At 38.7% G+C, this 26,969-nt stretch overlaps 1 long non-coding RNA gene across 3 annotated transcripts in view; it reads right to left on the bottom strand.

Moving 5' to 3' along the window:
• Positions 1-2,343: 2,343 nt before the first annotated feature.
• The window catches only part of LOC126082285 (uncharacterized), a 310,561-nt gene continuing 285,935 nt past the window's right edge, over positions 2,344-26,969 (bottom strand). For all 3 annotated transcript variants that reach the window (XR_007518525.1, XR_007518526.1, XR_007518524.1), the window contains one exon: positions 2,344-2,514. This is a non-coding gene — a long non-coding RNA (uncharacterized LOC126082285). The remainder of the gene's footprint in view (positions 2,515-26,969) is intronic.

Raw genomic sequence — 26,969 nt, 5'->3', positions numbered from 1 at the left:
AAGATATAAAATAGTAATGACTTTCAAATTTATTCTGTCATGCTATAAGCCAGAGTAAATTTAAATGCTTTATTAGTTCATACTCTGCCAGTTTCTTTAAATATTATTGCAGTATACCGTCATGGTGACTAGCACATTAAACTAAAGCCCTGCGAAGTCCCTAAAAATCTCCCAAACTTTTATGGTAGAAGAACTCTATTAAAACGTCTTTATTCAGTAGATTTAGTTGAAACAACATCACTAGAAATATAAAGACCACATGCGGTGATAGGATATTAGACTATAATACAGGTATATGCAGGTATATACCTACCATAACGCAGGTAGCATAGACCCTAAAACAAACTTCATAGAAGTATTTTATTGCTATTAAAACTATATAAAAAACAAAGACTCATTTCTTCTTCAGACTTGAACTTATAGAAATTTAAAGTTATAATAAAAAGGAAAAAGACTATAAGTTGGAATGAAGTATACTTAACACGGTGAGAATGGAGCTGATAACTTGGCAATCTCCAAAAAGAACTGGAATCTGACTACGTGTATAATAGTGAGGAATGGAAAAAGAGAATGGATAGGGCAAGATGATATAAGAACAGAGAGAGAAGGCAACCCACCTCTAAAAGTTCTTGTGAACCTATATATATTGAGATAAATTACATTTGCAAGGACTTCTGGGAAGACAATGAAGTTAAAGTGCCAGGAACATGGTCTACTATTATACTCGGCATTATATTTGTAAAAAATCAATAGATTCCAGAACACATTCTCTCTCCATTAATACATTTCCTATGATTCTTCTCTATTTATGTTAGATTCACTTATTTAAATTTAATTTGTAAGAAGTCTGATGTTCAATTGATAAAATCTAATGAAATTTTGTCCTTTTAAAATAAAGCAAAATTTAAAACAAATACCACTTGATATCTGTTTATGGAAATTTAAAATGCATAAACTATAATTTGATACTTCACAAGGTTACGTTCCAAGCCGTGAAATGGCATATCTGAGACACTGCAGTTAAAGGAAGAGGATGAGGCTCAAGCTGGGGAACAGAAGGAAATAGAATTGAAGAATTGACAAGGGCAATGAAGAGCCACTGAAAGAGTTTAAGCAGATTTCCTTTTTAAAACGGTAATTCTCGCCAGCCTTTGTGGAGAACTCCTCATTGGTGTTTGTTGAACAAGCTATTATAATGCTAAAGAATTGTTGCAGCAACATAGGCTCTTAATGTGTTATGTTTTCTGTGGCTGTTGTCCTGGCTTTTTCTGCTCCCTGCTAAGTAAGGATTAGTTAGCACTAATGGGTTTTTTTAATGGTTTGCAAGATGGTTGGTCATTATTTGGGATCCTGTCTGCCCATAAACAGAAGAAAAAGACATCAGGCATACGGATGGTATTGGTTCCACAGACTTTGTTCTTTCAGTATTCCCCTCTAACCAGCAGGAGCGAAAAAAGGAAAGAAGAGCTTCATAAATACAGACTTGGATGCAGGGATTTACCTCCTTGTCTATACAAATCTCAGAATCCATTGTTCTACCATTAGCTCCACTTTAGAATTGATGATTGCTGTATTATAGAGACAAGAACACTGAGAAATCATTGGCGAGGGGGGAAGGGAGGGTCTTGTTTGACCTAGTGATTTTTCCCACTTCACTCAGAACATTTTACCAACTAATGATTTAATGCTGATAAATGGGTTTACTCATCAATGTGTCTAGGCATGAAATCACTTAGAAGTTTTGATTTAAAAGGGCCAATAAGAAAGGTCTGATTGTACTGAAGTATTGAATAGAATTGATTCTCCATTACTTTACTTACTTCCAAAAGAGATGCATATTCCTCAGGAATGGGTGTACTGGTTAAAATGAAACGCCAAAAACAGGACCTGAACAAATCAGTGTTTTATTTTTACATCACTTTCCTGTTCCTCCCAAACGTCAGTCACTGCATTTAAGATACTGCTAATCACAACATCATTCCTTTCACTATGTGTATAATATGCATTTCTTCATGTTTCCTCTTAACAGTAAATGACAAACTACTCAATCAGTTTCATCAAAATATTAACTTCAGTAGCTAGCACCAAAATCAAACTTTGGCACTCAATAGAACAAGCATGTATAGCAAATATCCTCAAATTTACCCCCTTTAACACATGCGAGTATGATATTTTCATATTCACAAACATCTGAATTTTTTTGGCATTGGATAATAAGCTACTAAAATTTAACACTTAAATCAGGTAGTATTTAAAACTAGTCAGTATCAAGGAATTCTTTCATTTAATGGCATCATCTTGTTGAACGCTTTCTCTTCTGGATGTTCTCCATTCCCTATCCTGTAATCAGTGGTGCTGGCTTCCCAGTGCCAGCAGTCTGGTAGGTCCATGCCTTCACTCCTCTTCCCTGTGGACTGGCAAGCGCTCTGGTGGAAGAAGGGATTCCAATTTCTGCCAGCGCTCTGGAGGCCACAGGATATGTGTAGCGTGGGCATGTAGAAGTCCCAGGGAAACCTGGATCCACGAGAGACACAAAGATAACAACAAATAAATTGTTTTTGTAAAAATCATCATTACTGCCTTGCAAATACAAATTTGGTTCCAGGTCTGACATTTCACGGGTAAACGCATACAGTGCTTTTCTACGTGCTTTATACATGTTGCTGCTGTTAGGTGCTGTTGAGTCGACTCTGAGTCATAGCAACCCCACGTGGCAGAGTAGAACTGCCTCCATAGGGTTTTTCAGGCTGTAATATTTATGGGAGCAGATCTCCAGATCTCTGTCCCTTAAAGACACCGGGAGGGTTCAAACTGTCAACCTTTGGGTTAGCACATGAGCACTTAAGCATTTCATCAGCAGGGCTCTTTTTTATATATGTAAGCTCATTTAAAGGAGCCCTGGTGATGCAGTGGTTAAGTGTTCAGCTGCTAACCTAAAGGTCAGTGATTCCAACACACCAGCTGCTTCTCTGTAGAATGATGTGGCAATCTACTCTCATAAAGATTACAGTCTTGGAAACCCTACCAGGCAGTTCTACTCTGTCCTATAGGGTTGGAATTGGCTCAATAGCACACAACAACAAGCTCATTTAATCCTCACAAAAACCAGTTGAGGTAAGTACTACTATCTCCATTTCACAGATGAGAAAATTGAGGACCAGAGAGGGTAGGAATTTGCCAAAAGATATATGGTAAAACCTATGAAATCTGGAAACCGTGTAAGGTGGAAACCTGTGAGAGAAGGAAAAGAATAAAACATGAAGATCGTGGCAGATGGCAAAGGACCCCTGATGAGCAGAGATTAGCAGAGGTTAGCCAGGATGGAAGAGGAGGTAAGGGAGCCCCTAAGGCTGAGCCCAGAGGCAGGGAAGGAGCCTTCAAAGACTTTTTAGGCCAGTGATTCTAAACATTAGTGTACAGAAGATTGGGGCAGCCTTGCTTAAAATGCAGAGCAGGGCCCTACCCTCAAAGATCATCTTTCTCTGAAGTCCACCACCTTTCTGTTAGTTTGTTATACTGTGGTGGCTTGCATGTTGCTGTGATGCTGGGAGCTATGCCACCAGTATTTCAAATACCAGCAGGGTCACCCATGGTAAGCATATTTCCGTAGAGCTTCCAAACTAGACAGACCAAGAAGAAAGGCCTATTTCTGAAAAATAGCCAATAAAAACCCTATGGATCACAACAGAACCTTGTCTGACTTGTTTGTTTTATACACGTCATCAGAAGGGATAAATTGCTGGAGGAGAACATTGTGTTTGGTGAAGTAGAGGGCCAATGAGGAAGAGGGAGACTCTTAGTGAGATGGATTGGCACAATAGCCAAAACTATGGACTTAAAGATGCTGGCAATTGTGAGGATGATGCAGGACCTGGCAATGTTCCATTCTGCTGGATCACCATGGGTCAGAGGTGACTCCATGGCCGCTAACAACAGCAACAGGTCTGAGATGGGGCCTGGAAATTTGTGTGTTTTTGTTGTTGTTGTTACTATCAGATACTATTTTAATGGTATTTGGAAGCTTACAAAACACACTCACACACATTTATTGAGTGCCAACTCTAAACCAGATACATGTAAATTATTTCATTTTATTTTCACATGTTTTTCCTACGAATTGGAGCTTCCCAGAGATTAACATACAAACATTGCTTTCATCAGTTCTTCTATTGACTAGCATCTACATTCAAAAATCATACTGCCCAGAGACGCAAAGCCAGGAGCTGGATGTTAAGGGAGAGACCACCAAGAAGACAACCAGAAACAGATTGTTAAAAAAAAGAACAAAAGAACAACAACAACAAAAAAAAACCTTGATAACAACTTGAAATGGAAACAAAACCCAAAGTGTAGCAAGAAACCCATGGGCCCAACAAAGGATTTTTTCCTCCAGCTTGTTATTTGGAAATTGAACCTAGAGAAAATCCAAAAGTGTGGTACAAAATAAAAGCTCTATTCACCAAAATTTGCCAGTTATTAACATTTTACTGCATTTGTTTCTCTTTATGTGTGTGTATACGTGTCTATACGTATATGTGCATACATATACTTTTTTTCCTGAACCATTTGCAAATTGTTGTCATGCTAATTTTACCCCTAAATACTTCAGCATGTATCTCCTTAGAACTAAGACCTTTTTCTACATAAACATAGTATCATTACCATTGCAAGACATTTAATATTGATACAGTTATATCATTTAATATACAGTCCGTATTCAAATTTACCCAAAGTCCCAATGATGTCTTTTATAGCTATTTTATTTTTTAAAATTCAGGACCTAACCAGGGATCACAAATTACATTCAATGGTGATTAGTTTGCCACAGTTTACATTTAGTTTATTTGGAGTACAGGCCAGTTGTTTTATAAAATATCCTACATCTGGAATTATGACTTTTTTCCCTTATGAATATAGATATTTTATTCTTCCCCTTCCATCACACCTGGAGGCACAAAATACCAGTTTGTCCCGTTGCTGGTGATGCTAAGTTTGATTGTTTGGTTAAGGTGATGTTGACCAGATTTCTCCTTTGTAAACATATCTTTTTACTTTTGCATGTCATAGGTAATTTGTGGGGCTGACATTTTGAAATAATGTAAATATCCTGTACGTCAACAACATTTCATCTCATGGTTTTAATATTCATCAATGATCCTTGTCTGAATCAATCATTACATTGGGGATTACCAATAGTGATTTTCCAATTCTATAATTTCTTTTCTATTTATCAGCTGACATTCTTTCGTAAAAATGTGCATTCCAACCAGACCCCAACTCCCTCTATTTTAATATCAAGAATCCCTTTTTTTAACTCAAAATATGTTACTATGTTTTTCAGTTTGTTTGATGTTCAAATGCCCCAAATCTGACCAGTGGGAGCACCTACACCCTTTGAAATGCCTCCAGCAGTCTTTGAGCACTTGCTTACTTTTTGGAACCACTAGATGTCCAGGCTGACCTTGTAATTTACGTGTTCAAGATAATAGTGTGGTAACTAGTATTTGTACACCTATATCAAAAACGTTTTTGAGAATGAAGTAGTACTTAAAGGAAAAGTAGGAGTGGTAAACAGGAATTGCAATTTATGAGTAACATTACTACTACAAAAAACATTAGTAAGGATTCTGCATGGTCTGGTATAAAAGGAGGTCCACAGGGTGGGGAGTAAGTTACTGTACTGGGAGATGCCAACCCTAGTGATGCCACTGCCTACTGATACCTTGATGTTAGCTCAGTGGGCCTCACACTGGACTTCTGACTTTAGAACTGTAATATAATACATTTGTGTTCTTTTAAGCTATGAAATTTGTGATAATTTGTTACAGCAGTAATAGGAAACTAACACAAAAAGCATACACAGAGAAGTCTCATTCCCATCCCCTACCCCAACTCCAATACCTGGTGCCATTGAGTCAATTTCAACTCATCGGGACCTTTCAGGACAGAGTAGAACTGCCCCATAAGGTTTCCAAGGCTGTAAATCTTTTCAGAAGCAGACTGCCACATCCTTCTCCTGAGGAGTGGCCGGTGGGCTTGAATTCCCCACCTTTAGGTTAGCAGCCAAGTGCTTTCACCACTGTGCCACCTTCTTATGTTTCTTTTTGCAAAACATACAAGCAAATATACATACATATGCATCCTAATTTCCCCTTCTCTCTTATACCAAAAAGGATTGGTTGACGTTCAACCATTTCAGGAGGTAACATATGATCAGGAACCGATGGTACTGAAGGAAGAAGTCTAAGCTGCACTGAAGGCCACTGGCAAAAAACAAGGCTCCAGGAATTGATGAAATACCAATTGAGGTGTTTCAACAAACAGATGCGGTGCTGCAGGTGCTCACTCAACTATGCCAAGAAATTTGGAAGACAGCTACCTGGCCAACAGACTGAAAGAAATCCATATTTATGCCTATTCCCAAGAAAGGTGATCTGACCTGATGCAGAAATTATCAAACAATATCATTGATATCACGTGCAAGCAAAATTTTGCTGCAGATCATTCAAAAGTGGTTGCAGCAGTATATCGACAGGGGCCTGCCAGAAATTTCAAGCCAGATTTAGAAGAAGATGTGGAACTAGGGCTATCATTGCTGGTGTCACATGGACCTTGCCTGAAAGCAGAGAATACCAGAAAGACGTTTACCTGTGTATTATTGACTATACTAAGGCATTCGACTGTGTGGATCATAACAAATTATGGGAATTCCGGAACACTTAATTGTGCTCATGAGGAAACGGGACATGGATCAAGAGGTAGTCGTTGAAACAGAACAATGGAATGCCGCATGGTTTAAAGTCAGGAAAGGTGTGCATCAGGGTTGTATCCTTTCACCATACCTATTCAATCTGTATGCTGACCAAATAATCCAAGAAACTGGAATATATGAAGAAGAACAGGGCATCAGGATTGGAGGAAGACCCATTAACAACCTGCGTTATGCAGATGACACAACCTTGCTTGCTTATAGTGAAGAGGACTTAAAGCACTTACTGATGAAGATCAAAGACCACAGCCTTCAGTGTGGATATACCTCAACATAAAGAAAACAAAAATCCTCACAACTGGACCAATAAGCAACATCATGATAAATGGAGAAAAGACTGAGATTGTCAAGAATTTCATTTTACTTGGATACACAATCAGCACCCATGGAAGCAGTAGTCAAAAAATCAAAAGATGCATTGTATTGGGCAAATCGGCTGCAAGAGATCTCTTTAAAGTGTTAAAAAGCAAAGATGTCACCCTGAGAACTAAGGTGCGCCTGACCCAAGCCATGGTGTTTTCAATGGCCTTATATGCATGCAAAAGCTGGACAACCGAAGAAGAATTGATACCTTTGAATTGTGGTGTTAGCAAAGAATATTGAATATACTATGGAGTGCCAGAAGAATGAACAAATCTGTCTTGGAAGAAGTACAACTAGAATGGTCCTTGGAAGCAAGGATGAGGAGACTGCATCTCACATACTTTGGACATGTTGTCAGTAGGGATCAGTCCCTAGAGAAGGACATCATGGTTGGTAGAGAGTCAGCAAAAAAGAGGAAGACCCTCAACAAGATGGATTGATTCAGCAGCTGCAAAAATGGACTCAAGCATAGCAACAATTGTGAGGATGGTACAGGACAGGGCATTGTTTCATTCTGTTGTGCATAGGGTTCCTATGAGTTGGAACCAACTTGAGGGCATCTAACAAGGATAAAAACCCTTACCCCAAAGGTAGCAAACTACATGTTCTCTTTTGCACCTTGCTTTTATTCTCAACAATATATCCTGGAAATCACTCCATATCACTTAATAGAAATGCAGACTGTTTTTTACAAAGCTCCCCTCCCCACACCCCCAGGGGATTCTGCTGATTGATCAAATTAAGAAATCTAAATCTGTCCTTCCCGCTTAGCTTCAGGAAATTCAACACACCAGAAAAGTTGAACCTAACCGACTTTAAAGAAGTCCTTGAATATATTGCAGAAGAGCCTAAGTAACCATTTCAACCATGGTAACTCCCAGGAAATGCTTCCCTAGCTTTTATGATCTGTCATCCTGCAGTTTTTATCTATTCTTGTTCTTCTCTAGGCTCAGCCAAACTAAAGAACAGCTGGTCTCCACCCTCTTACAATAAACTCTTTTCAGATGAGATAGTTGCTACTCAGTTATAGTCAAGCTTTTTATTTGCTTTTCCAAGTTGTTTAACTTTTTTCATAAAGTTGATTTGCCAATCTTTAACTTGGCTGAGTTCTTTCCAGCATATTTGCTCATGTTCTTAGTTCTGGAGCTCAGTTTTGGACATAGAAATTCAATCCTGCTTTTTAATCAACTTTCATTTTACCAAAACTAATCTTATGATTCTTTTACTCCAAATATTTATTTCAGATACTATTCTCATTTCCTGAAAGAAAATAATTAATCTTCACAATTATGACTAATAATGGTAAACATTTTATCAGGCGCATAATATCAATACTGTTTAAAATCCTGGTGTGGGAATGTAACATTAGCATTTTTTTTCTTTACATATTGAGATTAATCTACAGATAAGAGTATCTATTCACAATTTTCGGGAACCCTGGTGGCGTAGTTGTTAAGAGCTATGGCTGCTAACCGAAAGGCCAGCAGTTCGAATCCACCAGGTGCTCCTTGGAAACTCTACAGGGTAGTTCTACTCTGTCCTATAGGGTCGCTATGAGTTGGCATCGACTCAACTGCAATGGGTTTTTTTGGCTTATTCACACTCTTAGCTGTCTTGTCATGGATCTTCAAAATATTTTTAACTGATACATCTGCACATATATAAAGGAAGTAATATAAGGAAAATATATGAACGCTTTTTAAAATGATAAATTATCAGATACAGCTTTGGCTTACACACATGCCAAATATCATCATCGTTTTCCTCTTTGCTAACACTTAGCGCTTACAACATACTGTGTTATATATGACTTACACATATTGACTCATTTAATATTCACAATAACCCTGTGAGGTAGGTACTATTATTATCTCCACTTCACAGTTGAGGAAGCCTAGGTACAGCAAGCTTAAGTAACTTGCCCAAAGTTACACAGCTAGTATCTAGCAGAGCCGAGGCCTGAATACATACACTCTGGCTCTAGAGCGTCTGTGTCAGGATCACCACATAACTTACCACTCAAATGAGACAATTCCTACAGACAAAGAGGGTGCAGCTTTAATAAGTTAGGATAAGGGTAAAACAGGACTGTCCTGAGCCAAAATTAACTAGAAGGCAACTAATAGCAACAATAACAACAGCAGTTAATACATGTAAAAATTACATATATATTATTAATAGTTTAAAAATCAGATGTTAGTAAAGCTCAAGATTTTACTTTTTTGATATAAATATGAATTCAAATAATTTTTTCTCTTATCCAACGTATCATTGTACACACCTCTTAAATATCCATGCTCGCAACTTTAGAGATCTCACCGAAATTACTGGCTAGAAAGTGATGGATGCTATCAGTTAACTGATTTGTTCTGTCTACACAATGCCAAGGAAACACATGTACAAAATTTACAGTGAATTACCTGTTTTGATTGAATTGGCTCTACTGAGAACTTATTTTGAACCTGGTAGTCAAAACCTTCCTGAGCCCAGCTCTCCCTTCAGATGCCAGGAGACACAGGTGTATGTTTCTCAGATTCCCTCTGCCCCTTTTCATAGGCCCTACAGTCCACCTAACTGTCCTCCTTTTTTTTGGCTATAGGACATCCTCTCTTAAGGGAAGAGTTTGAAAGGACGTGAGAAGGACAAGCAAAAGAGGCCAGAGGTGGGATGGAGGAGAAAACAAAGGAAAGAAGGTAAGAAAGGAAGAAGATTCTTAGTAGGAGCAAAGACCTTTTAGAAAGATGTTCAAAAATAAAGCCAGGGTCAGAAGAGGATCAATGTGAGAAATGAGATGAGGCAAAAAAATGTTTAAAGTGCATTTGATTAAAATATTTTTTATAAATAGGAAAAATAAACACATTTTATTTGAGCTACTAACAAAGTCTATCTTTGATGAATTTACTTAGTCTAATGATATTTATTCTATAATAGTGAATCACTTACAATTATTTTTGAAAGTCAAATAAAACTGAAACAACATTCAAACTTTGGAGAAAGTTGTTTTGTACTGATTTCCCAAAGCTTAAAGAAATGAGTCAGCTTTTTAATCTGATATTTAAGGTCCTTCACAATCATGGCTTTTCAAACTCATCTTCATTATTTCTCAGTGTGAATGCTTTAAGGGCCTCTCCACAGAACATCCAACAGGACATGCCCATGTCCACCTTCAAGCATTATTGTATGCCCCCAATTTCTAATCCCATTCCTCATACTCCACTAGCTCTCCTCAAAGACCCAACTCTGTCCTAACTCTTCCATGGAGTACTTCCCAGCCTCTCCAACCCATATCCATTTGTTCCTGCTTGTCTCAAAGAATCAAGGTCTGGTGTTGGGTCCACCCAACATCAGGTTTTTCAAAAATAAAAGAGGCTGCTATGCTTGAGTTAAATATATAAAGAAGGAAGTGTAACACAACCCCTTTATCCCTTGACCTCCCGCCTTTGGTCACAGGGGATTATACAGCTATAATCTAGTTGTTTTTACTTGGAATATAAAACTTTGGTGGTGGGTGTTCAGTTAAAGACACCTCTTAGATCATGACTTGTCTGCCAGTGATCCTTACCTTCACGTATTTGTTTAAAGGGGAAACCAATGGTTCAGGCCCCAATACCTTATTCAAATGAGAAAATCAAGCACAGTGGTAGCTGCATCCTTAGTCAAGCTCAGTTCTTTCATAGCTTCCCTCCTCCCAGATCCACTTCTATTCCATCAAAAGCAGGACCAACTCCTCACTGGGCCACCTACTGCCAGGTTGTCACATCAGAAAACCAAGTGCCATCTTGTTGGTTCATTTACTTCTAAGTCCCATTCATTAGAGTTAGGAAACTCATTATTATTGGGCTAATGTATCTAGCTTAGGGAAACAAAGTTTAATAATAATGGGAACCATAACATTTTTGTGGTTAGGTCAGCAATGGCCAAAATAAAGTTAAAGGTTTTTATTTTTTACTTTCTTATCTTAGTACTTGCATTTCTTAAATAAATTTGGCTCCTCATCTTTTAAAATGAGATAACCACAAATGACACTTTAAGAATTCCCTATGTATAGTGTGACCATATAATTTATCATCCAAACTGGGACACTACAGAATAAAGAGGACTATTAATAATTATGTTGGACAGTGGATTAAACCACCGTAGCCCCAGGACATATGGTAACCCTACCTAGGCATCAAATTTTTGTGATACTCAGTTGTTTTTGACTGTTGTTACATTCTGAGTGCTTTACATATATGTTATCTCTTACAATAAACCTGTGATCTAGATATTATTCTTTTAATTTTGCAGAAAAGGAAACAAAGGCTCAAAGATACTCAGTAACATGCTAAAGGTTGCAAGTCTGGTAAACAATAGAATGTCACACAATCATGGTTCAAAATTCACACTCCTTCTCACTACAATGCACTGCTTCTTCCTTGTTATATTATTTAATGATTTTTTCTTAAATGTCTATATGAAGAGTCTGTAAGCTTTTTTCTATAAAGTTTCTATAAATATATTAAATAGTTTAGGCCTTCAGGCGATACAATTCCTGAGTACATGTCGAAAGTACTCCACTCTGTGTTGCAGCCCCAAAGCAGCTACAGACAACACATAAGCAAATGGAAGCTTTATTTCAATAAAACTTTATTTACAAAAGCAGGCAGTAGGCTTTGTTTGGCTTGAAAGGCATAGTTTGCCAATCCAAGAGGTCTGTATTCTAGATTCTAGAGCATCTCTGAGGACAGAGGCTTGATCTTACTTCTTCTATCTTATAAATTCGCACAGTGTTTTGCACAGATTGAAAACTACTCTTCAGCAATAAACATTTATTGAGTAAATGAATTTGATTGAGAAGGAAAGCTTAAATCTGGAAACGCTGTATCTTATGATCTGCACGTCAAAGAAACTCCATAATCTACCTTAAGAGAAACATCTCTAACTATAAAACAATAGTAAGTGGTGTTAGGGCCTCTGCAATCACTAGTGATGTGCTGCAACGGATTGGCAGCAAATTGCTCCTACCAAAGAAATGTGATATAAAAAGAAATGTGATATAGTCTCAAAATAATTTTAAAGGGTATAATATGGATTTTAAAACACATGTACATGTAATGCATAGATTTTAAATCTTTACAAAGTATTTATTGCCTTTTCTCAAGAATTTGAAGGCAGTGAAAATTGGTTTGGGGTTGCCTTTGATGACTACCATTTGCCTACAAGGCAAATGAACAATAATAGGGAGAAGAACAACTTATTATAACTAACTTCCAGTTTTTTAGGATGGGTCTTAAGTGATTATTTGGGTAATTGATGCTTATTCTGGCTATTTGTCCTTTTCCCACACTAAAATTTTCCAGAGCGCAATGTCAACATTAATATGCCCACAGAGTTATCCAAAGAATATTTCTCTGGTGCTCTCTTGACAAGAGGCTCCAATTCTTTCTGGACTGGGATGTTGCCATGGCAACCATTGCTGAGCAGCACTGGGCATGGTACATAGTGAGGGACATCACTAAGAGAAACACAGGACCCCACTTTTGACCTTCACTTTGGTATCATGCACCCCAACGTGGTGCAGCAAGAGGAAGGAGACATCCTGACAATGCAGGGGTAGTGCCTTTCTGACCCCCACCTCTGTGGACACCATTTTTTGCTAACGTCACTATTATACATCATCAATAACAACAAAAATAAAGGCACTTCTTTATAAACAACCTAAGAGACTAAGAGAGAGAGACAGTGAGAAGAGCAAAATAATTTCTTTAACATATATTGTAAAGGTGAGATCTCTTAAACTACTGGCAAAAACAAATGCATGGTCTCAGTAAATCAAACAGAATTAGTAATAAAGACATACAAAAACAAATATTTGGAGCAATAAGGAATTGCATTGTTTAAGAAGTAATATGAAAAAGATATTGGAAAAATACAAAGACTGAAGATTAGAAACAATGCTACCCACTTAATCTGTAAGCATGGACAACAGGTTTGAATTTTCCATCAACAATTTTTGATATAGACAAGGTTCTTGGAAATAACAGTATTGGCCTATCAACCACTCACACATTTCCAAGATGCTTGTCTACACAGTGCTGGACAGGTAAACACAACTCCTGCTGAACAAAATCATATATAAAGACTGCTTCCATTCTAAATGAGTACTGACTGGCATCTACTCAAAGACAGACTAAGAAAAGCAAAGATCTCTTTCTCAGGGGCACAAGGGGCACATGCAAAAGAACTGTACAGAAGGAAAAAAAAATCTAAGCATCTAAGCTTTGATAAACAAAAATTATATAGGAATGGAGAAGGAGAGAAGAGAGGCTCTGGGAAAATGGAAAAACAGGATAAAGAGGAAAGAGTAGCAGATAAGGTAAAAGGCATAGGGGTAATGGTGGCACAATGGGAAACTGTTCTTTGTGAAGAATGAACCTTGCTCTATCTAGGATCATTACCATTCTGTGGGGATCAAGGACTAGAGCTAGTTCTACAAACGTCAGCATCTAAAAAAATCCAGCACTCTTCCCTCCCTCCTCTCCAAATTGACAAGAGTAAGAGTTCTTGCCCGTAGGAATATTTCCCTTAGACAAGAGCACCTTCCTTCCTGAAGATATAATACAAGTCCGTAATACCTTATCTGCAATTCTAACACCCAAAAAGCTCCATAAAAAGTTTTTGTAACCCTCTGGTAGCAAAATGTAACCTGACTTGTAATAAAATTCTAGTCTTTACTTATCCCACAAAGTGTACCTATTTATAATTTTTGCTGCAGAAATGTTAATGTATTTGATTATACAGGCTGCCCTAGACTCCGCTGGGAGTATGACGGTACATATGGTATAGGCATAGTTTATAGATAATGTTTATAGACACTGATTATCACCTTTCCAACATCAAAAAAATCTGAATTCTGAAACACATATACCCCTCAAGTTTTCAGGTAAGGTATTAATAGTGTCTGCAAAGAGAAAGCTACCAAGAAGAATAAATGCAATCAGGCTGATGAGCTCAATCCTAGGTGGGAGGGGCACCCAGCTAAACGCTGGAGATATACAGAAGGAAGTAAAAAATGATCCCTGTCCTCTAGAAACCCACAGTCTGGTGGGAAGGACACATGTAAACAAAGGATGGAGATACAACCCAACAAAATAGCCTACAAATGGGCCAAGCGTCCTGGGGGCATACTGTAGCCAAGCCTGGGAAAGGCTCCACTGAACAGATGCACCCAAGCTGGCTTTGAAGGATGAAGGAGACTTGCCTCTCCTGACAGACTTTCACCCATGTTACCCTTTACTAGATTTTTATCTAGAACATTCTCCTAATCCTCCTCTTTGTTCTCCACTGAATTTCAAAGCTGAGACAATGTGATAGGTTGATACAATTAAATGTTTTGCAATCAAAAAGTAAAGCCACATGCTTTACAAAAATTCAAAACGAGACTCTCTCTTTGAAAGGCCTCATCTTAGGACAAGTGCTTTCCTTCATTACCAACAATTTAACTTTAATCATTTCAAAGCAATTTTCCTTTTCAAGCCTTAGCTTTAATCAGAATGTATTTTCAGGTCACTTCATGGCCTCTTCACGATTCTCTCTAGATAACTACAGAATCATGCATAATCATTCTAGTCCCCCCAAGACACCCTCAGTGAGTAGTTCATTCAAAATTTTATGCAAAAAATAGATACAAAACAGGCCTCTAGGGGTATCTTCAGCTAATTTCCATGAATTAATTTCCCAGGATTAATGTTTATGCACCAGTCTCTACCACATAATCAAATCACTGGAGTTGAAGTAGTCTAACTCCTTATTTTGCAGCTTGATTAAGCAGGTGATGAAATACTTGAATATAATTTGTATAGTTAGCAGCTCCCAGTATTCACAATAACCCACAGTGGGTGGATGACGTTGTTGTTAGATGCCGTCGAGACAGTTCTGACTCACAGAGACCCTATGTACAATGGAACGAAACACTACCCAGTCTTCCATCATTTTCATAATCCTTGTTATACTTGAGCATATTGTTGCAGACACTGTGTCAATCCATCTCATTGAGGGTCTTCCTCTTTTTCACTAACCCCCTACTTTACCAAGCAAGATGTCCTTCTCCAGAAAGTGGTCCCTTCTGATAATATGTTCAAAGTATGTGAGACGAAGTCTCGCTGTCACTTCTCAGGAGCACTCTGGCTGTACTTTTTCCAAGACAGATTTTTTTGTTCTTCTGCCAGTCAATGGTACATTCGATATTCTGTCCAACACTATAATTCAAAGGCATCAATTCTGCTTCACTCTTCCTTATTCATTGTCTAGTTTTTGCATGCACCTGAAGTGATTGAAAATACTATGGCTTGGGTCAGGTGCACCGTAGTCCTCAAGGTGACAAAAACGGATGACATTACTGGCTGATATCTCATTATTTATTTGTGTTCTCTCTTGCAGCTGATGTCCCACATGCTATTTCATGTAAGAGATAAAACACATGTAAAAACAGGAGGGGAAAAGTATTAAAGTCTTTATTGTTGCTGACATTGTTTTAAATCACATTTAGACCCAGTGGACAGGTGGTTACAGAGAAGGACTAGAGTCCCTTTGGTAAGAGAAGACTGCAGGCCACAAGTTATCTGATATCCAATTTCAGTTAGTCTTCTGGTGAGGTGACCGCTCTTCATTTGGTGCATATATGGTGATCCAACAGAATGCGGAAATTATCAAACGATGTCATTAATATCATGCATAAGTAAAACTCTGCTGAACTCTGCAAAAACAGTTGCAGCAGTACATCGACAGGAAACTGGGGAACTGCCAGAAATGTAAGCCTGATTCAGAAGAGGATGTGGAACGAGGGGCATAATTGTTGATGTCAGATGTATCTTTGCTGTAAGCAGCGAATAACAGAAGATGTTTACCTGTGTTTTATTGACTACGTAAGGGTATTCGACTGTGTGGATCATAACAAATTACGGGTAACATTGCGAAGAACAGGAATTCCAGAACACGTAATTGTGCTCATGAGGAACCTGTACATAGACCGAGAGGCAGTCATTTGAACAGAACAAGGGGATAGTGCGTGGTTTAGAATCAGGAAAGGTGTGTGTCAGAGTTGTACCTTTTCAGTGTATTTATTCAATCTGTATGCTGTGCAAATAATCTGAGAAGTGAAGATTGGAGGAAGACTCATTAACAACCTGCGATATGCAGATGATATAACCTTGCTTGCTGAAAGCGAAGAGGACTTGGAATACTTACTGATGAAGATCAAAGACTTCAGCATGGATTACAGCTCAACATAAAGAAAATAAAAATTTTCACAACTGGGCCAATAAGCAACAACATGATAAATGAAGAAAAGATTGAAGTTGTGAAGGATTTCATTTTACTTGGGTCCACAATCAATGCACAAGCAGCAGTCAAGAAACGAAATGGTGTATCGCATTGGTCAAATCTGCTGCAAAATACTTCTTTAAAGTGTTAAAAAGCAAAGATATCACCTGAGGTGCATCTGACCCAAGCCACGGTATTTTCAATCACCTCATATGCATGCAAAAGCTGGACAATGAATAAGGAAAACCAAAGAAGAATTGATGCCCTTGAATTATGATTTTGGCAAAGAATATTGAATATACCATGGACTGCCAGCAGAACGAACAAATCTGCCTTGAAAGAAATATAGCCAGAATGCTCCTTAGAAGTGAGGAGAGCAAGACTTTGTCTCACATACTTTGGACATGTTATCAGGAGGGACCAGTCCCTGGAGAAGGACATCATGCTTGGTAAAGCAGAGAAAAACAAAACCCATTGCTGTTGTCCTTTCTGATTCCTAACCTGTTGAAACCCGCTGCCATCAAGTCAATCGATTCCCACTCATAGCAACCCTATAGGACAGAGTACAACTGCCCCATAGAGTTTCCGAGGAGTGCCTGGTGGATTCGAACTGCTGAACTTTTGGTTAGCAGCTGTACCACTCAACCACTACGCCACCAGGGTTTCCTTCTGATTCCTAGTGACCCTGTGATAGGGACAGAACAGAACTCCCCCATACAGGTACCAAGGAGCAGCTGGTGGATTCAAACTGATGACCTTTTGGTTAGCAGCCTGAGCTCTTAACCACTGCAGAACCAGGGTCAGCAAAAAAAAAAAAAGGGAAAACCTCAACGAGATGGATTGACACAGTAGCTGCAACAATGGGCTCAAACATAGCAATGATTATGAGGATGGCACATGACCGGGCAGTGTTTCATTCTGTTGCACATAGGGATGCTATGATTCAAAACTGAGCGCACCTAACAACACAACATGGCATGGAGTCTCTATCTAGCTATATCTCCCTTTTCCCCTCCTTCTTTATTCTTTCTTTAAAAAAAAAAAAAAAAAGAGGGTGAGGGAGCTTACAAAATAAACAAATAGGGCAAAGAGAAGATAAACAAAAATGACAACTCTAAGGGCCAAGATAGTTGCTGTGAGGAGCACCACACCTGGTATTTAGCCATTTGAGAGTCAAAGTTGAGAAGAGAATGTTTCAACTTACACAAGCCTTCTCTAAGAGGAGGCAACTTCCAAATTTTTAGGGAAAGCTAAGTTTTTCTCTGACCAAATTGCTGCAAGAAATTTCTCACATAGCTTCTACCACAGGAAACTCTGAGAATCACAACGAACCATGGTCACAACAGTAGGTTCCCTTGAAAAGGCAGAAGCAGAATTCAAATAGCTGGCAGTCTGATGAACATTGTTCTGCAAGATACTAAGGTGATGTCTCGTATGCAATCTTCTAAAGATCTAACTTACTCCTGTGATAAGAATTTAGATTACCTTGAGGAATGGGTAGACAGGATGCCCTTTAAATTATCTTTTCTAACACCATTTCTCTCAGTTGTGCTTTCGATATACAAGATCTGATCCTAAATTATTGCTACATATCTACAAAGAATGACTAGTCAAAATTAGTGATTCACTCCTTTCTGTCCTTCTCCTCACCCTGGAACAACACTTCAGATGGTCAGAATCATAATTGCAGCTTTTCACTTTTAATCAGGAGCTTACCAAACGTCAGAAAATTGTGTTACTATGGAAAATCACAGAGGCTAAAAACCAATAAAAGGTAATTGAACAAGCGGCTTAAACTCAGCAAAACTGACTGCTCTGGAAGAAATACCTACCAGGTCCTTGAAATTCTAAAGGTACATACAGTGAGGCAGGACACATGTCTTAAGATCAAGACAGCTGTGGGCATAGCACACTTGGATGCCGCTGGCCTTAACCAGATTGCATATCTGGGTGAGTCTAGGCGGGGGGCAATCCCCTCTCCCACTCTGTACTTCCCAAGCTGAATTGTCTAGATAGTCCTTCTTTCTACCCCCAGCAACCACGGGGGAGGCCTCTGACCTGGGCACAGCGAATCAGATACCAACAACTTGGACTATGAGTTGTGGAGGGAGTGGCACAAAGATACAGGGTCAGGCAGAAATGACTGACAGAGACATTAGTGCCTGCAAGTGTCTGGTGACACCAACTGCCAACCTCACCTTGTTCCTGTAGGGTGACATATGTTGCTAACTACCAAATTCCTGAGCCTAGCTCTCAGTCTTCCCCACTGATTCTGTCTGTGAGCTATACAGTATATTTCCATCAGCTTTTTTTTTTTTTTTTGCTTAAATGAGTCAGGATGGAAAAAAAAAAGTTATGATGGGTGTGTGTTGTTTGCAAACAAGATACCTAACTGGTACACTGCCTTGAAAATACTGGTGAAAGGATGCTTATAAGGATATGAGAATCTAAGTCCCAATTCCCAGGTGAGGAAACTGAGGCTAAGAAATGCTGTCAACAGTTACACATTCAGCTTGAGCTCAAACCTTAGCACTAGCTCCTTGTTCGAAATCCACTTCACTATACCTGCCAGTGAAATCAGGTGAAAGCCAAAAACACCAAACCCGTTGCCGTGGAGTCAATTCCAGCTCATAGTGACGCTATGCAACAGAGTAGAACTGCCCCAAAGGGTTTCCAAAGAGTGGCTGGTATATTAGAACAGCCAACCTTTTGATTAGCAGCCAACCTTTTGATTAGCAGCCGAGCTCTCAGTCACTGCATCACTAGGGCTCCCTTAACCATTAAAGAGCCCTGGAAATTGCAGTATTTGGCGAGGAGCCTGTACTGATGCTTTCTAAGCCTGCTTTCACCCTAGTGTAAGGTGAGTTCTTTCATTCTCTGAGAAGAAAAACACAGACACACTACACATTAAGGTTTATACACAGCCCTGACGCTCTGTTTGGGAACTGTCGCTGATTTGCAGCAGCAGGTCACGTTACAAGCCACTGGGCTATAAGAAACACTAGCTGGCAGTGGCAAGAAAGCCAGTGCTTACTACAGCAATGAGAAGGTCGTGTTGATGTGCATCAAAGACCCTGGAGAATAAAGAAATGCAGAAAGGATTGAAAGTGCACGTTCTTTACTCAACACAACAGCTATACGAAGGCCTACTAGGTGCAAAGCACAGGACAAGGTGCTCTAAGTCTACTGAGATCTAAGGGAAATACAGACTCTAGCCTTAAGGAGCTTACAAGTCAGAAGGGAAGACAATTGTCACAAGTCTGGCCCACGGGATATGTTTTGCAGACGTGGAGGTCACAAGAAATGAGACATTATCTGGGGAGTGATACAAGTCACTGAAGGATTAAGAAGAGAGGCAGGTTCTAAATCGTAATTTCGGAAGCCACCTCTGACAGCAATCTAAAGAGACAAGAAAAGGCAAGACTGGCAATCAAAAGGACAGTAAGAAAGGTTTTTGAAATGGTGCAGACAAGAGATATGGTCCTGGAGAGGAGAAAAGAAGAAAAAAAAGAAAAAAGGATGCTTTCAAAGTGCAATCCAAGTTTCCTAGCCTCTGCTTCATTCCTCAGCATTCCTCAGCTTGTTCTCAGGTCATTTGAGAAAGTCTTGTCCTCTCACACCTCTGAACATTCGCACATACTGCATTTTCTGCACCCCGAAAGGTCCTCTTCTCTTCTTCTTCTCCTACATAACTCCTCTTCGCTCTTCCAGATGTAACTTAGGTGTCACTTCCTCCCAGGACCCTCCCTGTCCTCTTCCTAATCTCTGTAGCCTGTCTGTTTATGTTAACTAATTATCATCATATTGTACTGTGATGATTTACTGAGTTTTTTCTCTTTTATTAGGTGTGAGCTTCTTGAAGTGGACACTGCCTTGTATTCCCAATGCAGGGCATGAAAGTAAAAAGAAGTTCAAAAGATGTTTGTTGTCTGATTAAATAAATAAATGAAACTAGAGACCTTGTGGATGTAGATTAGATACAACTTGGCAACTGGCTGCACAGAGAAGCTGAGAGCAGAAAGAGGTGTTGTAGATGACAGTCATTTCTTACCTGCCTAGAAAGATGGTAATGCCACTAACAAAAGGGTAGAAGGAACAGGTTTGGGAAAATGATGTGTTCAGTTTTGGATTATTCAGTCTGAGATTCCTATTGAATGCCACATCCGACATGCAATTGGAAGTTCTGTGCAAGAGTTCAGGCGAGAGTGCAAAATAGAACTTTGAGATGCAGGAGTTATTCATTTGCATCCATGGGAACGCAAGTGCTTATCTAGGGAAGACAAAGAACACAAGAGCACAAAGGAGAGTCACCTGGAGGAACACAGCCATTTTAGGGATGATGCTACTATATGCAAGCATCAATGAGCTTATTTGAGAAATAACACACCCAGAGCTGGTGAGACCAATGTGCAGGTGGAGTTGCACCACACAGCTTGTAAAAGGGTGGGCATTGAGATTAGACACACCAGAACAGAACAGTCAAAGAGGAGAGGAGGAAATGGTTGTAAATCATCTTTGAACCTGCAACTACTGGTTCTTTTGACTCAGTCTAGAGCACATGTAAAGATCCAGACAAAACCTCTGAAAATTCTGAAAATTATGTACATACAGTATGGCTACCTATCTGTATAAATGCGTATGTCTCCTGGACCAAATAGATAACGTAAAACCAATCAGTAGATTAATCAAAATATCACCTCCAATGGAACTAAATGTTTTGTTAGTTTATAAACACTTTGCCTTCAAAGGAGCAAATGAAATGCTTTTTTAAAAATTTAGCTGAATTTTAAATGAATTTCACAAGCTTTTAATACTACTTTGGTCAGAAATAAACTGCCTATGTGAAACAAAGATGCTACTAAAATGGCTAATACGTACCACTTATGGGGAAGATCTGATGGTTAAGCACTCGGCTGCTAACCAAAAGGTCAGTGGTTCAAACCCACCAGCCACTCTGTGAAAGAGGGATATGGCAGTCTGCTTCCATAAAGATTACAGCATTGGAAACCTTATGGGCCATTTCACTCTGCCCTATAGGGTTGCTATAAGTTGGAAGTGACTCGATATGAATGGACTTGGTTTTGGTTTGGTTTGATGAGGAAGAATTATAAACCTTCCAGTTTAAAATATTAGGATCTATTTACTTTTTATCAGGTTAACTACTGAAAGAATTAAAACAAAAGAAAAATTAAAAGTAGTGTTGGGATTTTTGCTACTTTTATTATTTGTCGATAACCTAGGTGCGCTTTTAAGAAGTTACCTTGATAGTGAAGCACGGCTTAAATCACCAAAAAAAGGTGATACTATGAGCATGTTAAAAGCGTATTTTTCCAGCGTCAGTTCCAATATTAATATGCAGTTCCTGAATACATAAAACTTCATTGTTGGTGTGCTAGGGGGAATTAAGTTAATGGAGCTATTTCAGGTTTTTATGCCTTCTATTACTTTTGTGTTTTTTTGTTTTAAGATTTTGAGTTCCTACAAATAATCATTCTCTTGCTTTTGTACTTTGATTACAGTAGTTAATTCAGAGAAATCTGTTGAGGGCTATTCACCATTCAATCGATAAAGATTACACAGGCACAATGCCAGAAGCTGGGATGTTCTGCATAAGATACCCTAATTTCGATAGACTGAAATTAGGGTAAATAAAACTCAAATAAGAGTAAACAATATTTAGCCTTTTGCTCATAAATGTGCACAAACAGTTCTTATAAAAGTGAATAACAAAAGATGCTTTAAATTAAAATTTATAAAATAATGGATGATTCATGTCAAAGATGACATAGTAGGAATAAGATAAATACTGGTGAGACAACTACGAACAAAAGAAATTTCTCCTGGCTAAGTATGGACTACTTGTGTGGGCGTTATTTATAGGAAGTTTTCATATTCCAAACTGATATTTACCCAATTACATTGAGTAATTCTAAATCATATTTCTTTTTTCTACATTGGTATGTACATGCCCTGGAGAAGGTTGGTAATTTTAATAGTAGCCTAAGGAAAAGATGATTATAGAGGCAAATTTACTTTTTCCACAGCCAAGTTACAAATTATCTTGAGATTATCCACTGCTATGGTTTATACGGTGGTGCAGTGGCTAAGAGCTATGGCTGTTAACCAAAATGTCAGCAGTTTGAATCTATCAGCTGCTCCTTGGAAACCCTACGGGACAGTTCTATTCTGCCCTAGAGGGTCGCTATGAGTTGGAATTGACTCGACAACAATGGGTTTGGTTTGGCCTTTGATGGCTTATACATGACTCTACTCCATTGACTCAATCGAGTGCTGGCTCTAATATGTAAAGTAGTTCAACTTTTCACAAAACGATTCTCTTGTGTGATACATTTAGTCTTAGTACCACAATAGGTTGAGATTTACTGCTAAAACTCTTGATGCTTTGTCAACCCACGGATAAGGTTAAATTGTCAAGGCTTCAGCCTAAAGAGTGAGGTGGCCTTGCCCTGTGACCCCACTGCTCGGTGGGAACACTTACTGTCTTGTAGAGAGAAAGAGAAGTTTGGGCTGATGATGAAGGATTCCTCAGATTGAAAACTTAGAAGCTGGAACTCTGGCCCTTGTGCACACTTTGGGTCAGTGCTAAGAAACCATCATTAATCTGTTTCTCTGTCAAAGTGGAGTGGAATATGGTACCCACCCAGCACAAGGAGTAGAACCTGCCCAGCCTTTGGATGAAGTATTTTCATGAAAATTCCTGACCACGGTTAGCCCACAGCATCCAGTACTAACTGGCATTGAAACGGTAGCACCATATTAAATCAGGTATAGTTGAAGCCCGAGGTGCTGTAAAATAATAGTAAGAAATACGGTGTCAAAAATAGCTACATTATATTGTGTCTCACTGTTAACTGTTAATGGTGTCAAATTAGGAGTTATGCCTTTGAGAAAGATTGTGTTTGGTTAGCTTGTGATACTGGTTTATAAGTATAAAAATGATTGCAAGAAATCTTGTCCCAATAAATTTCCTTCTTAGAAAATCTATCTATAATAGCAATAAAACATGGTTGCTGTTATGTTTCATTTTTTGATACAGAGCTGAACTCTGAAGGAGCTTTTCTATGTAGTGAGATGAGCTCAATAAAAACAAAATCCTCTGGATTAAGGTAACATCCCTAAGAGACCTCTGCCTCTGGTAAAGGCATTTGCAGTAATGAACAAAAGAAGAATAGACGTCTCCCTTGTTGCTTTAAATTATGTGTATGACAGGTCACAAAGAAATTGCTTTTAGTTAAATGAACAATATCTTCTTGATTTTCTCCCAGCTCTTCAATATCGGTTAAAAGGTTCATTGGAAGGAAAAATTTTCTTAGCAAAATAACACTGCATTATGAATGATGCCAGTTCCTGACCATTGACTCACCCCTTAACTCCTGCTGGCTTATATTCTCACTAGTCAACAGCACTGCTTTCCTCAAGATCACCAATACCTCCAGTGGCCTCTTTGAGCTCCATCTTCCTCTGCAGTATTCAATCCTACTGATCGCCCTTGCTAGAAAATTGTTCATGGTGACTATCCTACTTCTCTTCCTACTTTTTTACTTAATATCATTCCCCTCTTTACTAGATGTAGGTATTTCCTGAGGTTATGTCTTCCCTATTTTTCTCCTCTCTTTATATGCTTTCCCTTGAAGGTGAACTCATCTATTGCCATATCTTCCACACAAAATCAGTTTGCCTTGTAGAAATAATACTGTAAAAATATGAGTGATGACCCATGTTCATTGCAGCATTGTTTACAATAGCAAAAAGATGTAAGCAACCAAGATGCCCATCAATGGATGAAGGGATAAATAAATTATGGTATATTCATACGATGGAATACTATGCATTGATAAAGAACAATGATGAATCCGTGAAACATTTCATAACATGGAGGAATTTGGAAGGCATTATGCTGAGTGAAATTGGTCAGTTGCAAAAGGACAAATACTGTATGAGACCACTATTATAAGAACTCGAAAAATAGTTTAAACAGAGAAGGAAATATTCTTTGATGGTTACAAGGAGGGGAGGGAGGGAGAGAGGTATTCACTAATTAGATAGTAGATAAGAACTATTTTAGGTGAAGGGAAAGACAACACACAATACAGAACAGGTCAGCACAACTGGACTAAACCAAAAGCAAAGAAGTTTCTTGAATAAACTGAATGCTTTGAAGGCCAGCATAACAGGGGCAGGGGTTTGGGGACCATGGTTTCAGGGGGCATCTAAAAAAAAATGTGAATAGGTATAATAAAATCTATTAAGAAAACATTCCGCATCCCACTTTGGAGAGTGGTGTCTGGGGTATTAAACACTAGTAAGCGGCCATCTAAGAAGCATCAATTGATCTCAAACCACCTGGAGCAAAGGAGAATGAAGAACACCAAAGACACAAGGTAATTATAAGCCCAAGAGACAGATAGGGCCACATAAACCAGAGACTACATCAGCCTGAGAACAGAACTAGATGGTGCCCGGCTACAACCGATGACTGCCCTGACAGGGAACACAACAAAGAACCCCTGAGGGAGCAGGATAGTAGTGGAATGCAGACTTCAAATTCTTGTAAAAAGGCCAGACTTAATGGTCTGACTGAGACTAGAAGGACCCCAGAGGTCATGGTCCCTAGACCTTCTGTTAAGCCCAAGACAGGAACCAATCCCAAAGCCAACCCTTCTGACAGGGACTGGACTGGACTACAGGGTAGGAAATGATACTGGTGAAGAGTGAGCTTCTTGGATCAAGTAGACACAGGAGACTATGTGGGCAGCTCCTGTCTGGAGAAGAGATGAGAAGGCAGAGGGGGTCAGAAGCTGGCCAAAAGGACACAGAAGTAGAGAGTGGAGGGAAGGAGTGTGCTGTCTCATTAGAGGGAGAGCAACTAGGAGTATATAAACCACTGCTGTCGAGTTGATTCCAACTCATAGTGACCCTATAGGACAGAGTAGAACTGCCCCATAGAGTTTCCAAGGAGCGCCTGGCAGATTCGAACTGCTGACCTTTTGCTTAGCAGCCATAGCACCTAACCACTATGCCTCCAGGGTTTCCAGGAGTATATAGCACGGTGCATATAAGTTTTTGTATGAGAGACTGACTTGGTTTGTAAACTTTCACTTAAAGCACAATAAAAATTTTTAAAAGTATGGGTGATGAAAAGCCCTGGGGAACAAAGAAATTCAAAATATCATTAGAAGCAAGAATGCTGTGTTCAGAAAATAAAACCCCGATATCTTCAAATGTGTGATGAATATTGGTCATGTAATAATTAGGATTCAAAATAAAATGTATAATGTATTCAAAATTATATTGAATTCTAATTATATGGAAAAATACAGTATTCTAACAGCTTTTAAAAGACTTTAAAGCTTTGAGTTACCTCCCCAAATTCCTAATATTTTCAAATTTCTAAAGAAAACAGTCAAGATAAATATATTTGTTAATATGTGTAGTGGGAAAATCACCAATTTAATGTGTTAATAACAACTATCAGTTTGCTGAATAATGAAAATCAAGCCTAAATGACTTTAGGCTGAACAACTTCCCTTAGGAATCTTACTCCCTCCTAACATTTCCAAGTTTCTCTTGCAATATTATCACATCTGTGAAACAGTACAACTTTCTAGTACAACGTGCAATTGTAAACTATTCTCAGTAATACTGACAGTTTTCTTAATTGCTAAGAGACTCCACCCCAACCATTTTGATATGCGATGGATTTAGCTTCATGGGGAACTACTACTCTAGCAGTGCATCTTCAAACTGACCCTGCCAGAACATAGGTGAAAACATGGAACATTAGACTACACGGTAAGCTACCCATTAGACCATGACATTATCTGACCCAGTTTGTCACATTTTGGTGTTCTTAATTTCAATTTCTATTCACTTGGTTTCTTTTCACTTGATTTTGCTAGACTATTAGAAAAAATGCCTCTTTTTTTAAAAAAAAGGGAAAAAAACTATAATAAACAGTAAACTCAGAAGCTACTTAGGCAAAAAGGGACAGGAGTTGGTTGAATGGACACAGGAAACCTGGGGTGGAAAGTAGTGTGCTGTCACATTATATGGAGAGCAACTAGGGTCACATAACAGTGAGTGTATAAATTTTTGTATAAGAAACTAACTTTCACTTAAAGCATACACACACACAAAAAGAAATCACTTGGGGAAAAATTAAATACTGGTAAGAACCATCCTTAGTTTAATTAACCAGTTTGGGAACTCAGTGAGGCTCTTTCTTCATCCTGTTAATCCAACGATGCTCCTTTTACCTGCATTTTACACTTGGCTACATACCACTGTTTCACTGATCCTATACCATACAGAAAATATCAAAATGGATGTTAGAAGAGACTCTGAAACTTGCTTTTGAACGCTGAGTAGCTAAAGCAAAAGGAAGAAATGATGAAGTAAAAGAGATAAACAGAAGATTTCAAAGGGTGGCTCAAGAAGACAAAGTAAAGTATTATAATGGCATGTACAAAGGCCTGAAGATGGAAAACAAAAAGGGAAGAACACGCTCAGCATTTCT

Source organism: Elephas maximus, chromosome 8, assembly GCF_024166365.1.
Source record: "Elephas maximus indicus isolate mEleMax1 chromosome 8, mEleMax1 primary haplotype, whole genome shotgun sequence".
NCBI lineage: Eukaryota > Metazoa > Chordata > Mammalia > Proboscidea > Elephantidae > Elephas > Elephas maximus.
Note: the sequence above shows the minus strand (reverse complement) of the source record. Positions and strands in the feature narration are given on the sequence as shown.